Here is a 12,883-nt window from a genome sequence, read left to right as displayed (position 1 = left end):
GGAGAGTGATTGGCCTGATCCTCCCCCCTGGCCTGAACCTGAAGAAGACCTGCAGCAGGATATGAAGCAGCTAAAGATTGAAGGGGCAAGTAACCAAGCATATTACTCTTCTAGAGACTCTGACAATTCCCCCCAGTGGCCTCCTCCTCCTCCACCACATATACCACTGGCTGCAGCCTCTGTAAATACAAAGCAGTCATTCTTTCAGCCAACTCAGCCCCCATCTCCAGCTACGAGGGCAGCACCACGCATTCAGCCTGCTAAACCCCACATGCCACCTGCAGTACCTGAACAGCTCTATAGAGGTCCTCAACCTACCATTCCTAAGTTCACAAATCCAGACCCCAGTGAATTTGCCAGACTCCGCATAGCACTAGAGAACCTGCTTCCTGCTAACACCACCGAACTGTTCAGATACCAAGTATTAGTAGACCACCTTAAGCTGGAAGAAGCCAGGCTTATAGCGGATGCTTATCTGAATTCTCCAACCCCCTACACCGACACATTGGCAGCTCTCCATGATAAGTTTGGCCAACCCCATCAACTTGCCCTCAGAAAGATAGCCAGTGTTCTCGATGCACCGGAAGTGAAGCGTGGAGATATCGCTGCATTTCAGAAGTTTGCCCTCCAAATACAGTCTCTGGTGGGGCTGCTGCAAACCTTGGGCCCTGAAGGTGAAGTTGAACTGAACTGTGGATCACACGTTGCACGTCTCCTCAGCAAGCTTCCACCTGAACAGCGTGCTGATTTCCGCAGACACCAGTTTAAGCAGTCAGGAACCAGCCACACCTTAATTGACCTGTCAGAGTGGTTACGCTATGAGTCCTGGTGTCAAGCGTTTGACAACCAAACCACTCCAAAGACTTCCAGAGACAGGCCGAGCATGAAAAACGAGACTCGTACAGCCAAACAAAGTGTGATGGTCCTCCATGGCGCTGGTGAGTCAAACCCAACCTTGTCATCTAAAGGTGGTTACATGAAAGAGAAGATTAAGAGTAAAGTGTACTGCGCCTATTGTGACAGCAATGAACATTATCTCAGTCAGTGTGGTGAAGTTGCCAAACTCTCCAAAGAGCAGCTAAAAGACTGGATTCAAGTCAATAGGCGTTGCTGGCGTTGTGTACGAACCCACCTTGCTGCTCAGTGCACATTAAAGAAACCTTGCAGCTTGTGCAATGGAAAGCATCTCCTGCCCCTTCATGAGATTAATGCAAAGACTGAAAATGTTCCTCATGAAGTAGCCAAGCAAGAAAGCTGCTTAACCAGCTCTGCCTCCAACACCCTCTACTTAGATCGACCTGGAGCAGGAAGCCGAGTCATGCTGAAGGTGGTTCCCATCCTCATCCATTATGGTGGACGGACCCTGAGCGCATTTGCAATTCTGGATTTGCAATAATTTGCAATTCTGGCTACCAACAGCAGCCAAAGCTCTGGGCATTAAGGGGACACCTGAAGATCTTCCTCTCCGCACAGTCAGACAGGATATTCAGGTCCTGCATGGATATGCTGTGACCTTCCACATCTCCTCGGTGGCTCGGCCTCACACCAGCTACAAGATTGAGGGTGCTTTTACAGCTAACCGTCTCAGCCTAGCCCAGCACACCTATCCCATTGAACGCCTGCAGAAGAAGTTCAGCCACCTACGTGGTCTTCCTATCCCTGCTCTTAGAGATGCAAAACCCTTCCGCCTTATCGGTTCTGACCAGCCTCACCTCATCCCACCAATTGAGCCAGTCAGACTCGGTCCCCCCGGCAGCCCAGCAGCAGTTCACACAAGACTAGGGTGGACCCTCCAAGGCCCAGTTCACCTGACGGGGCGGCCTACCAATGCAGTGCAGTGCCTGTTTACCTCATCCCCACAAAAGATTGAAGAGCTTTACAAGCATGTGGAGAGGCTCTGGCAAATGGACACCGTGCCGTACCGACCTGAAAAGGAAGTTGTTCGTTCCAAACAGGACCAACAGGCTGTGGTCATGCTCGAAGCCAAGACAATCCGCACAGAGGTGAATGGCATCAACAGATATGCCACCCCATTACTGCGCCACCCAGACATGCCACTGCTAGCTGCACCAAAGGACTCTGTCTTGGCTCTGCTGCGCAGCACGGAGAGACGCCTTCTGTGGAACCCAGAACAAGCTGAGGTGTACAAGAAAGAAAAAAGCTCATAGATGCAGGTGCTGTGAAGGAAGTCCCTCAAGAAACCTTTCACCAAGAGGAGTGGTACATTCCCCATCATCTTGTTACCCACAATGGGAAATCCCGGCTGGTTTTTAACTGCTCTCATGAGTACCATGGACAGTCCCTGAATCAGTTCCTCCTACCGGGCCCCACCCTCGGGGCTTCTTTACTTGGAGTCCTGTTAAGATTTCGAGAGCACCCCATTGCAGTTAGTGGTGACATCAAAGGGATGTTCCACCAGGTCCGCCTCCTTCCTGGCAATCGCCCCCTCCTCAAGTTCCTGTGGCGGGACCTACGAGTGGATGAACCTCCGAGAGTTTTTGAGTGGCAGGTCCTTCCCTTTGGAACAACATGCAGCCCCTGCTGTGCCACTTATGCTCTTCAACGCCTCGTCGCAGATCAGAGCCATCCCATTGAGGACCTGAAGTTTTCAGTGGAAAATTGCTTCTACGTTGATAACTGCTTACAGAGTCTGGACTCATCAGAGGAAGCCAAGTCCCTCGTGGATCGTCTAAGAGCCCTCGTAGCATCAGCAGGCTTTGACTTACGCCAGTGGGCATGCAACGATGCAAGTGTACTCAGTCACTTACCTCAAGATGCCAGATCTGAGAGCCTGGAGCTGTGGCTCGCACAAGATAAGTCAGATCCACAAGAATCTACCCTTGGCCTCAGTTGGAACTGGGAAACAGACACCCTGGGCTACAAACATAGGTCCGTGACCTATGAGAAACCAACTCTCAGGAACATCTACAAAGTCCTAGCATCACAGTATGATCCCTAAGTTATCTGTTGCCCTACTCCACCCGCGCAAAAATCGTCATTCGGCAGTTATGGGACAAGAAACGTGGTTGGAACGACTCCAACCTGCCCTCAGAACTACTTCAAGCCTGGACCAGTTGGGAGGCAGAGCTTCAGTTTCTACCTCTGCTGTCTCTCCCACGGCCTTATGTGCCTGTAAGTACCACCTCAGGAGAAACCACGCACCAAGTCCACATTTTTGTTGATGCCTCTGAGCAAGCCTACGGAGCAATGGCCTACCTGCGAACTCAAGACAGCAACGGGTAGGTACACCTGTCCTTCATTCTTGCACGATCACGAGTGGCTCCTAAGCGCGTCCAGTCGATTCCCCGTCTGGAACTCTGCGCTGCCCTCACAGCGGCCCAACTAGCTCATGTCCTGGAGAAAGAACTCACCCTGACAGTGAGTCAGATGGTGTTATGGTCCGACTCCACAACAGTTTTAACCTGGCTGCAATCACAATCCTGTCGCTATAAGGTCTTTGTCGGAGGAAGAGTAGCCGAGATCCAAGAGCTCACAAAGAATGGTACCTGGCGCTATGTGAATTCAGTCAACAATCCGGCGGATGACCTGACCAGAGGGAAACCCCTGAGAGCCCTCACAGAGCATAATAGGTGGTCACAAGGACCTCCTTTTCTTCTCCAAGACCCAGACACCTGGCCAGAGAGACCTAGCACGGAGCCACAGGAAGACTACAGAGCTTCGGAAAACTGCCTTCTGTGGTTTAGCAGTTACTTCACCAAGCAGCCAAAGTGCTACTGTTTACAAGACCTGGCAGGAGTGCATCGAGGCTAAAGTCCATGCCCTCCATGCATCGAGCCCTTCAGAATCTCCTCCGATCGCCGAAGAGTATCGCCAAGCGGAGAAACTTGTCATACAGCAGGCACAACAAGAGTCTTTCCCAGAGGACTACAAACTGTTAGCAGCAGGGAAGTCAGTCTCATCTAGCAGCCGCTTACTTACCCTCTCTCCTGAGCTGGACCAGTCATCAGGCCTAATAAGAGTAGGTGGTCGGCTACGTCGGTTAGAGGGCCTTAGTGACTTAACGTTGCACCCGATCGTCCTAGATCCGACACATCCAGTTACGCTGCTGCTGATTAAAAGGTACGACCAAAATCTCCACCATCCAGGTCCAGAGCGGGTCTTTGCGGAGTTGCGGAGATCATTCTGGATATTACGTGGCAGGGAGGCCATCCGCAAATACCAACACACCTGTGTGGAATGCCGGCGCTGGAGGGCCAGACCAGCCATCCCTAAAATGGCAGACCTGCCAGCTGCTCGCCTAAGAATATTCAAGCCAGCTTTTTACTCCACTGGTGTGGATTGTTTCGGTCCAATGCTGGTTAAAGTGGCTAGACGCCATGAAAAGCGTTGGGGAATAATCTTCAAGTGTCTGACAACCAGAGCAGTGCACCTGGATCTCCTGAGAAGCATGGACGTGGACGCCTACCTCATGGCCCTAAGAAGATTAATCGCCAGACGTGGGACACCAGCGAAGATTTGGTCTGATCGGGGGACCAACATCAAAGGTGGAGAACGTGAACTCAAGGAGGCCTTTACAAGCATGGAACCTGCCCTACAACAACAGCTTGCTCAGCAGAAAATTAGGTTTCACTTCAACCCACCAGCAGCTCCACACTTTGGTGGTGTGTGGGAGCGGGAAATTCGTTGTGTGAAGATGGCCCTATACACATCTGTTGGAGCCCAACCAGTCTACGAGGAAGTGCTTCTAACTGTGCTCTTGGAGGTGGAGATGATCCTTAACTCTAAACCTCTGGGCTACGTCTCTGCGGACGTGGCAGACATTGACCCTGTGACACCTAACAGTCTCCTGATGGGGCGGCCTGAAGGATCGCTGCCTCAGGTGGTCTATCCAGACACTGAGATCCTGAGTCGGAGACGTTGGCGGCACTCACAGGTGCTCGCGGACCACTTTTGGGCAAGATTCCTTCGGGAATACCTCCCCACCTTGCAGACCAGGCAAAAATGGCATTCAGCTACCCCAGAACTCTACATGGGTGCAGTGATCATGTTAGTTGATCCTCAGCTGCCCCGAGCTTCCTGGCCCATAGGAAGAGTTGTTAAGATTCATCGGAGTGATGATGGACACATCCGGTCGGCTGATGTTGAGATAAATGGACATGTGTACACCCGACCAGTTGCTCGTTTAGTTATGTTACCTGCATTGCCATCTGGGGAAGATTAGTTTCAGTTTGCACTTTATGTTTATTTGAAGCAAATGTGCCTTGCACATTTGGGGGCGGCTGTTGTGAAGGCTCAGCCCATTGTTGATGACATCACAGGAAGTGATGCCGAGTTCCTTTTCTTCTTCGGTGGTTTTCTGGATTTGTTGAGCTAGTTCCTGTTTCCATGTGCTCTGGACCATCAGCAGAGAGAGAGACTTAAGTTGCCAAAAAAACCTTGTCTAACACCCCAGTTCATTCCAGTTGCTGTATTTCAATATTAAGTAACTGAGAAAACGTAAGTGTTTGAATCCTTTGTTTTATATGCTTCGCTCGTTTTATTCGTGCAGTTATTTTTCTCGGACGCTAGGTGTCACTGTTGTAACTGTTTCTATGAGGTTTAAAGCAAATCTGATTATATATTTATATATTTTGCCTATTCTGGAGGTTGCCAATTTACTTATCATTTTGCTTATTTGGAGTTTATTTCATAATGACATACTGAGTCAGTTTCCTTGTTTTATGTAATTTATTTATTTACAGCAGGGCTATTTGTGTTATTTATTTAGTGATGAGAGGATTTTTGTTGTTTACAGACTAAATTGGAATATTCAGCAAAGGAATAAATGCAGAACGTCTGACAAGTGGAGTCACCTCTCCTTTTTCCTCCTCCCTGTGTCCTGACCGACACCCCATCTTCTTTACGGTTAAACTCCTAACCCGAATCAGCAATACAGTCCTCCATCCTTACAGTCCTCCCCAACATGAACTCTGAGTTGGTCAATCGAGAGATTAACAACTCTGAGTTTTCTGTTTCAGAGAAGCTGATCGGAGTTAGGTCAATCAACTATGAGTGGACTGATTCGGAGGTAAGCGTGCGCACCGCGACTATAAGAAGCCATTATCAATGGAGCGCAGATATCACGAGTCACCATGGCAACCGTGAAAAAAAGAGGTCTGCATATTTTTCGTCAGCTGAACTTGACGTGCTGCTGCAGAGTTACAGTGAATATGAGCACATATTCCAGAAGAAAAGCAACACCGCTGCATCTGCAAAACAGAGACAGTTAGCGTGGAAAACATAGCTGCTCAAGTTAATGCCTAAGTTTGCATTTAAATCATTGTTATAAAATATTGGCTGTAATAACTTTTTAAATAACGTAAGGAGTGAAATAAAAAATGGCGATATTTAGGTGTACTTTTGAAGTGTTATTCCTGGTGTAAATGCATGAAATGCTGCATAGTGTACAGAACCAATCTGGGGGAAAATGCATTTAACGTCGGTAATGTTTAGAGGACTTTTTTGTTAACCTTCCCCTCTTGCAAACGTTGGTCAGTTTAATATTAATACATTCAATTGTCTTATGAAAAGTGAACTTTTATCTACTCTTGTATTGATCAAGTGGTATAGGTTTATATGGGATTAAGAAAGTAAGCAGTGCTAGCAAATTGTGTTTCCAAAAAGTAATTGTTACATTAATCTAATTCAATGTCCCTGATTTCATTTTCATGTAGATGCAATCCTGCAGGAATTAAAAGAACATGGCAGCAGCTAAAAATGAAGTATAAAAACATAATTCAATCAGGTCAAGGCATGTCATGGATGTAGACTTTGTTGACAATATTTGACATATGAAACATCTACATAGCAATACATATCTTGAGGCCCCTTCTGAAGAAGAGTAACTTGGACCCAAAGATCATGGACAATTACAGACCTGTATCCAACTTACCATTTTTAGGAAAACTTATTGAAAAACTTGTTTTTATTCAATTACATGATTTTTTAAGTGAACATAATGTTCTTGAAAAGTGTCAATCTGGTTTTAGGACAAATCACAGTACTGAGACGGCCCTTTTAAAAATTGTAAATGATCTCAGACATAATTATGACTCGCAGAAACTTTCTGTTCTGGTGCTGCTGGATCTGAGTGCCGCCTTTGATACAGTGGATCACCAGATTTTAATTGACAGACTTAGGAGTCGGGTCGGCCTCTCAGGAACTGCTCTTAACTGGTTTTACTCCTATCTCACAGATAGACACTTTTTTGTAAGTATGGATACTCGTTCCTCAGGAGTCCATGAAATAAGTTGTGGGGTTCCCCAGGGTTCAATCTTGGGTCCAATACTTTTTAACTTGTATATGTTGCCTCTTGGGGATGTCATCAGGAGACACGGCGTTGACTTTCACAGCTATGCTGATGATACACAGCTTTACATCGCCGTGTCTCCTGATGACCTTGAACCTGTCAACACTCTTTTAAACTGCATTTTAGATATAAAGCTGTGGATGGCAGAAAACTTCTTGCAGCTCAACCAGGACAAAACTGAAGTTTTAATCATTGGTCCTGAAGACAAGAGAGAGATGATTTTACCCAAACTTAGGAATTTTAAATCTTCTCAGTGTGTGAGAAACCTGGGCGTTCTTTTTGACTCTGAGCTGAATTTTACTCCTCACATCAGAAACATTGTGAAAATAGGATTTTATCATCTCAAAAACATTGCCAGAGTCCGCCCGTTCCTCTCTCTTGCCAGCACAGAGGTGCTAATGCATGCTTTTATTTTTAGTCGTTTAGATTACTGTAATGCCCTGCTCTCTGGTTTACCCCAAAAGTCTCTTTCAAACTTACAACTTCTACAGAACTCAGCGGCACGAGTTCTGACGAGGACCAGGGGGCGGGAACACATTACACCGGTTTTAAAATCGCTGCATTGGCTCCCTGTGCGTTTCAGGATTGATTTTAAAGTTCTTTTAATGGTTTATAAATGTTTTTATGGTCTTGGGCCCTCTTATTTAAATGATATTATTTTAAAATACGAACCCTCGCGGACCCTGAGGTCCTCTGGCACTGGCCTCTTAGTTGTCCCTAAGGTAAGGACCAAGACACATGGTGAGGCTTCGTTCTGCCATTATGGTCCTCGCCTGTGGAACAGCCTGCCGGAGAACCTCAGGGCCGCAGAGACTGTAGAGGTTTTTAAGAAGAGGCTCAAGACCCACCTTTTTAGTCTGGCTTTTATATGACTTTGATCATTCCTTATGTCTTTTATTATTCATCTATTTATTAATTGAGGTATTTATTTACATATTTAATTATTTATTTTCTTGTAAGGACTATTATTATCTTTGTTTCTAATATGCAATTCTTTTTATTGTTATTTTACCAATGATTCTTAGGTTATGTTTTAATCACTGACGTTTTTATTTTTTTATTTTTTAATTACTAACATTCTTATATCTTATTTTATTTTTTATCTTTTTCTATTTTTATTGTTGTTATTTTATGATCATTTTTATTTTTTATTCTGATGTTTTTTTACTCCAGTGTTTCCTCTGGGGGATCCATCGTTCTTGGGCACCACCAGCTTGACCTGTAGGGGGTGCCGTTGCTGTGGTGCCCGTTCTGGTTGGGCGGGCTGGGGTCCCACTCTGTGGTCTAATAGCCATGGATGGGGCCCTGGGCTGCCCTGTGTTGGGCGGGCGCTGCGGTAATGGCCCCTGTGGTCCGGCTGGGCCTTGGTATGAATGGATCCCCATGATATCGTTTCCTCGCAGCAGTACCAAGCCAGACCTTCTTCAACTGCAGTTCTTTTTCTGTTCACGGTTCTACTGGGGTAACTGGGTGGGTGGGGGTGGGGGCGGGGGTGGTGAGGGAGGGGTACCTTCTTTGTGTGATTGTCCTTTGTTTTCTGTTTTTAATAACTTTCACTTTTTATGACTGTTTTATCTGTTTTTATGTTAAGCGCTTTGTGTTTTTAACCAAAATGAAAGGCGCCATATAAATAAATAAAGTTTGAGTTTGAGTTTGATATCTAATGTTGTTTTCATTGTATATATGTAATTGACTGCAACGAAAAACGGTAACCCTCAAACAAAAACGTATGGGGAAATGACAAAAAATCGAGTCTAGGTCTCAAAATCCTCGCACGACGTAAATATAATTCTCTATGAATTAATGCAGCCTCCTCGTCTATTGGGTCCTCCAAAAAAGGACAAGCCATTCTTGTCACTTAGACCGTCTCTGTGTGACGGAAATGTGGGCAATGAAGGTTAAAGCGAAAAATACCGCTTCGTCTTTAAAAAGGGGAGGGGACCGGCAGAAACCTTGAGTTTAGAGGATAAAACCTGCTCCCGACCAGGTTAGGTTCACAGCATAAGTAACCATGGACACCGACTCCGAGTATAAGTTACCTCTCTTTCAGAAACGGGTTTGACTTACTCTGTTTACTCTGGCTTAACAAACCTCCCATTCTGAAACAGAAAACCCAGAGTTTCCCTGATTTCAGGGTTAACGCACTCAGAGTTTACACTTAACCTCCTTTCTGAAACAGGCCCCTGGTGTGTGACGGATGTTTCTGCTTTTCCTCCAACATCCCCTGTCAATCATCACAAAAATATCAGGAGAAAAGGGCGGGAGCAGCAAGGCCCCAACCTGAGCAAACGCAGCTGGAAATGTACTGACTGCAAGCCGCCAATTGACTACAAAACAATGCATTGTGGGAAAAGTGTCCTGACGGTTTTTGTAGTTGAGTGATCAATTAAAATCATTTAAAATACCTATTGATTGAAAAAAAGGCTACATACATTATAAAACATTAAAATCAATATAAAAGACATAACACAGATCATACTGAGGGGGACAGGCACATTAAAACTAAATTGAATTTTAAGGACAATTAAAACTTCCTGTCCACCTTCAGTCTCACTGCAGATTCGCCTCTCCCCCCCCGCGCACCTGGTCTATCCAACATACAGGCGCAGTGCTGTTTCATCTCAAACACGTCTACCGTTGCATTTTCACACGTCACATGTATTTTCAGTGTGTCTAAGACTAAATCGTGTTGTTTTCTCGCACGTGTTTAATTTTAGAGCCCCGTTAGGTGTCACGCATGTACGTGTGGGACATTTTTCTGAGCGGCGACCCGACTCTCCTGTGGGAGCGGAGATACCCGTTTGGTTGCGTTGAACGCCGCCGCGCGCCTAACCGTAACCATAACCCTCCTCCGGGTCCATGCGAGCCAGAAACAAGTTCAGCAGCCGCTGCATGGATTTAGAAAATAACGAGCGAATAAATACGTTCTAATAAGGAAAATAAGGAACTCCTTAATGTGGTCCGGGGAGGGGGCTGTCAGGTTTCTTGTCTTAAATATTTTCCTGCTTTCAAGCCTGGAAAATGTCCCACCCCCAAGAGTCATTTACCCCACTGTGATTGGTTGGTTGTCAGCGCCGCGAACACTGGAAAGGTGTCATTCACACAGACTGGCGGGCCGCATTTACATTAGACTATCATATTGTGGCGGGGGCCGCAAAATATCCTCTTGGGGGCCGCAAATAGCCTGCGGGCCGCCAGTTTGAGACCCCTGATTTAGAGTATTCATGATTTTTTCATTTCTTAACCTTTTGTAGACTGGTTCTTTTATCATTTTCTTTGTCTTCACCTTGATGTTAAAAAGTGCAAAAACTGGTAAATGATCAGTTATGTCACATATCATTAGTCCAATCATATAAGTGTATTGTATATTATTTGTAAAAATATTATCAATCAGAGTAGCACTTTGAGTAGTGATTCTGCTGGGTCTTGTTATGGTTGGATATAAACTCATAGCATACATTCTGCTGATAAAGTCGTCGGTGGCTTTATGTTTGCTGGGGTTTATCAGATTGATATTGAAGTCTCCACAGATGTATAATATTTTGTTATTTAGAGAGGTAAACATCTTTTCCAGCCAGTCACTGAACACCTCTAATTTTGACCCTGGCGACCTATAAACACAGCTTATAATGACATTTTTCCCTGAATTGTTACATATTTCATTCCAGTATTCCATCCACTGCGACAGACAATTTATCAATTAACGTAAACCTCATATTTTTTTTCACATATATTGCTACTCCTCTACCTTTTTTTTTGACTCTGTTCACATAGTTGAGTTCCTAGTTTTCCAATTCAAAGTCAGCGTCCTTGTCGCAGCTGAACCAAGTCTCAGATACGATTATGATATCAAAGGAATGCCCGATGTTCTGTAAATAGTTCTTGATGTCTTCAAGTTGGTATACATGCTTCTGCTGTTAAAGTGAATAATTGACAGCTTTTATTCTGGGTTAACAGAGTTTTTAAAGTCAACTATGCTAGTATGTGCAGTCCATGTTAACAGTGGAAAGGGGTATCCCTTCAAAAGAGTTGAAGGGATACCCTGTGCAGCGCTAGTTGCACAGATAGGTCAACAGTGACTGTAGTGAGACCTGACGTGGTTCCAGAGGGAACTGTGCTGGAGCCCACTTTGGTACGTCTACGTACCATCACAGGTGAGGTGGTTTCTATGAAAGGCAGGGGTGAACTCTCTTTGTCTTTTGGGGGGAAAACGCTTGGTCACACCGCTTGGTTAGCGGCAGAGCAGGACCCGTGAATTCTTGGCTTGGATTTTTAAGGGCTGCAGGCTGTCAGTTAGACCTGTTAAGAGGGACTGTAAGCTTTTATGCGGGGCCGGTTGTAACCTTGTTTCCCAGGTGCAGTGAAGAGGGGCACACAGACCAGTAGCTGGAGAGCCAGTGTGGGTTGACCTGTGAGTCCGTGTTGGTTGAACTTCATGCCCTGAAAAAATGAAATAGCTGGCTGCACCATTTAGCTCGTGCTTTAACAATTCTGAAATCGAAACTAAGGAGCTTCCTTGTGGCTATTACATTCTAATAAATCAATGAGCAAAGACAGGAAGATGGGTGTCTCTAAGAAAATTGTTACGCATGAAAGAAAAGAGGATTTCTGATAAGTAGGTTGATGCTTCAAAGAGATTATAAACGTTCACAGCCAGTGCAAATCAGAACACAAGTGAAATTGTGTTCTGATTTGCATCCTGAAATGATCATCTGGTGTTGGTGTCCGCTTTTTATGACTGAATGGAAAATGAACATCACTGTTCTGTCTGTGATGGAATAAATCTGGTCTCCAATAGATGCCGTCTCTATTATACGCCATTACGGCTGCCACATTTTTGGAGTAAACACCAATTTTTTTTGGAATATACGGAGCTTCAAATTAATATCTGCTCCAAATATCGGTTATCTGCTAAAAACCAGAATCGTCTTGAAAAAAACATATCGGTCGATCTCTATCAGGTCCCCACTCACCCATCCCATGGACTCCTCTCTCTCCTAAATTCAGGCAGCTGATATCTGCAGAACAGTGAAACAGCACGATAGGTCATGAACCCATCCCTGCAGTCCACTGTCTGTACAAAGGGTTTGGAATAATCAGGCAGTGATAATGTGGTAGTGTGGATTAGGTCTTGTTTAAGGTCACTAAATGCTTTTTTTGCCTCTGGGGTCCACTGTATCTTATCAGTCATGTCCATTTGTTTGGCGTAAATTAGGTCAAAGAGGGGTTCAGTGACAGATGCATAGTGTGGGATCCAAGCACAGTAGTTGCACAACTCGGAAAAAGACATTGTTTGGTTTTGTTTATGGCTTGAGGGTTTCTACTCAAACTTGTTTTTCTAGTCAAATGGATTTGTTTCCCTGTAGCTGTCATGGTGTGACCTAGGTATGTGACTTCTTCCTTTATCGGTTGCTGTTTTACCTGGCTTATTTTATTTCCTGTTTTGTGGAGGTGGTGCAACAGTACAAGGGAATCTTGTTTACAGCTTTCTTTATCTTCACTCCCTAGTAGGTCATTTACATACACTATTAGCTGGCTTTTCTGGGATAACTGTAGATCAGACAAGCAGGTCAC

Source organism: Oryzias latipes, chromosome 2 (genome assembly GCF_053564925.1).
Source record: "Oryzias latipes strain Hd-rR chromosome 2, Olatipes_Hd-rR_3.1".
NCBI lineage: Eukaryota > Metazoa > Chordata > Actinopteri > Beloniformes > Adrianichthyidae > Oryzias > Oryzias latipes.
This window is presented reverse-complemented; position numbering follows the sequence as displayed.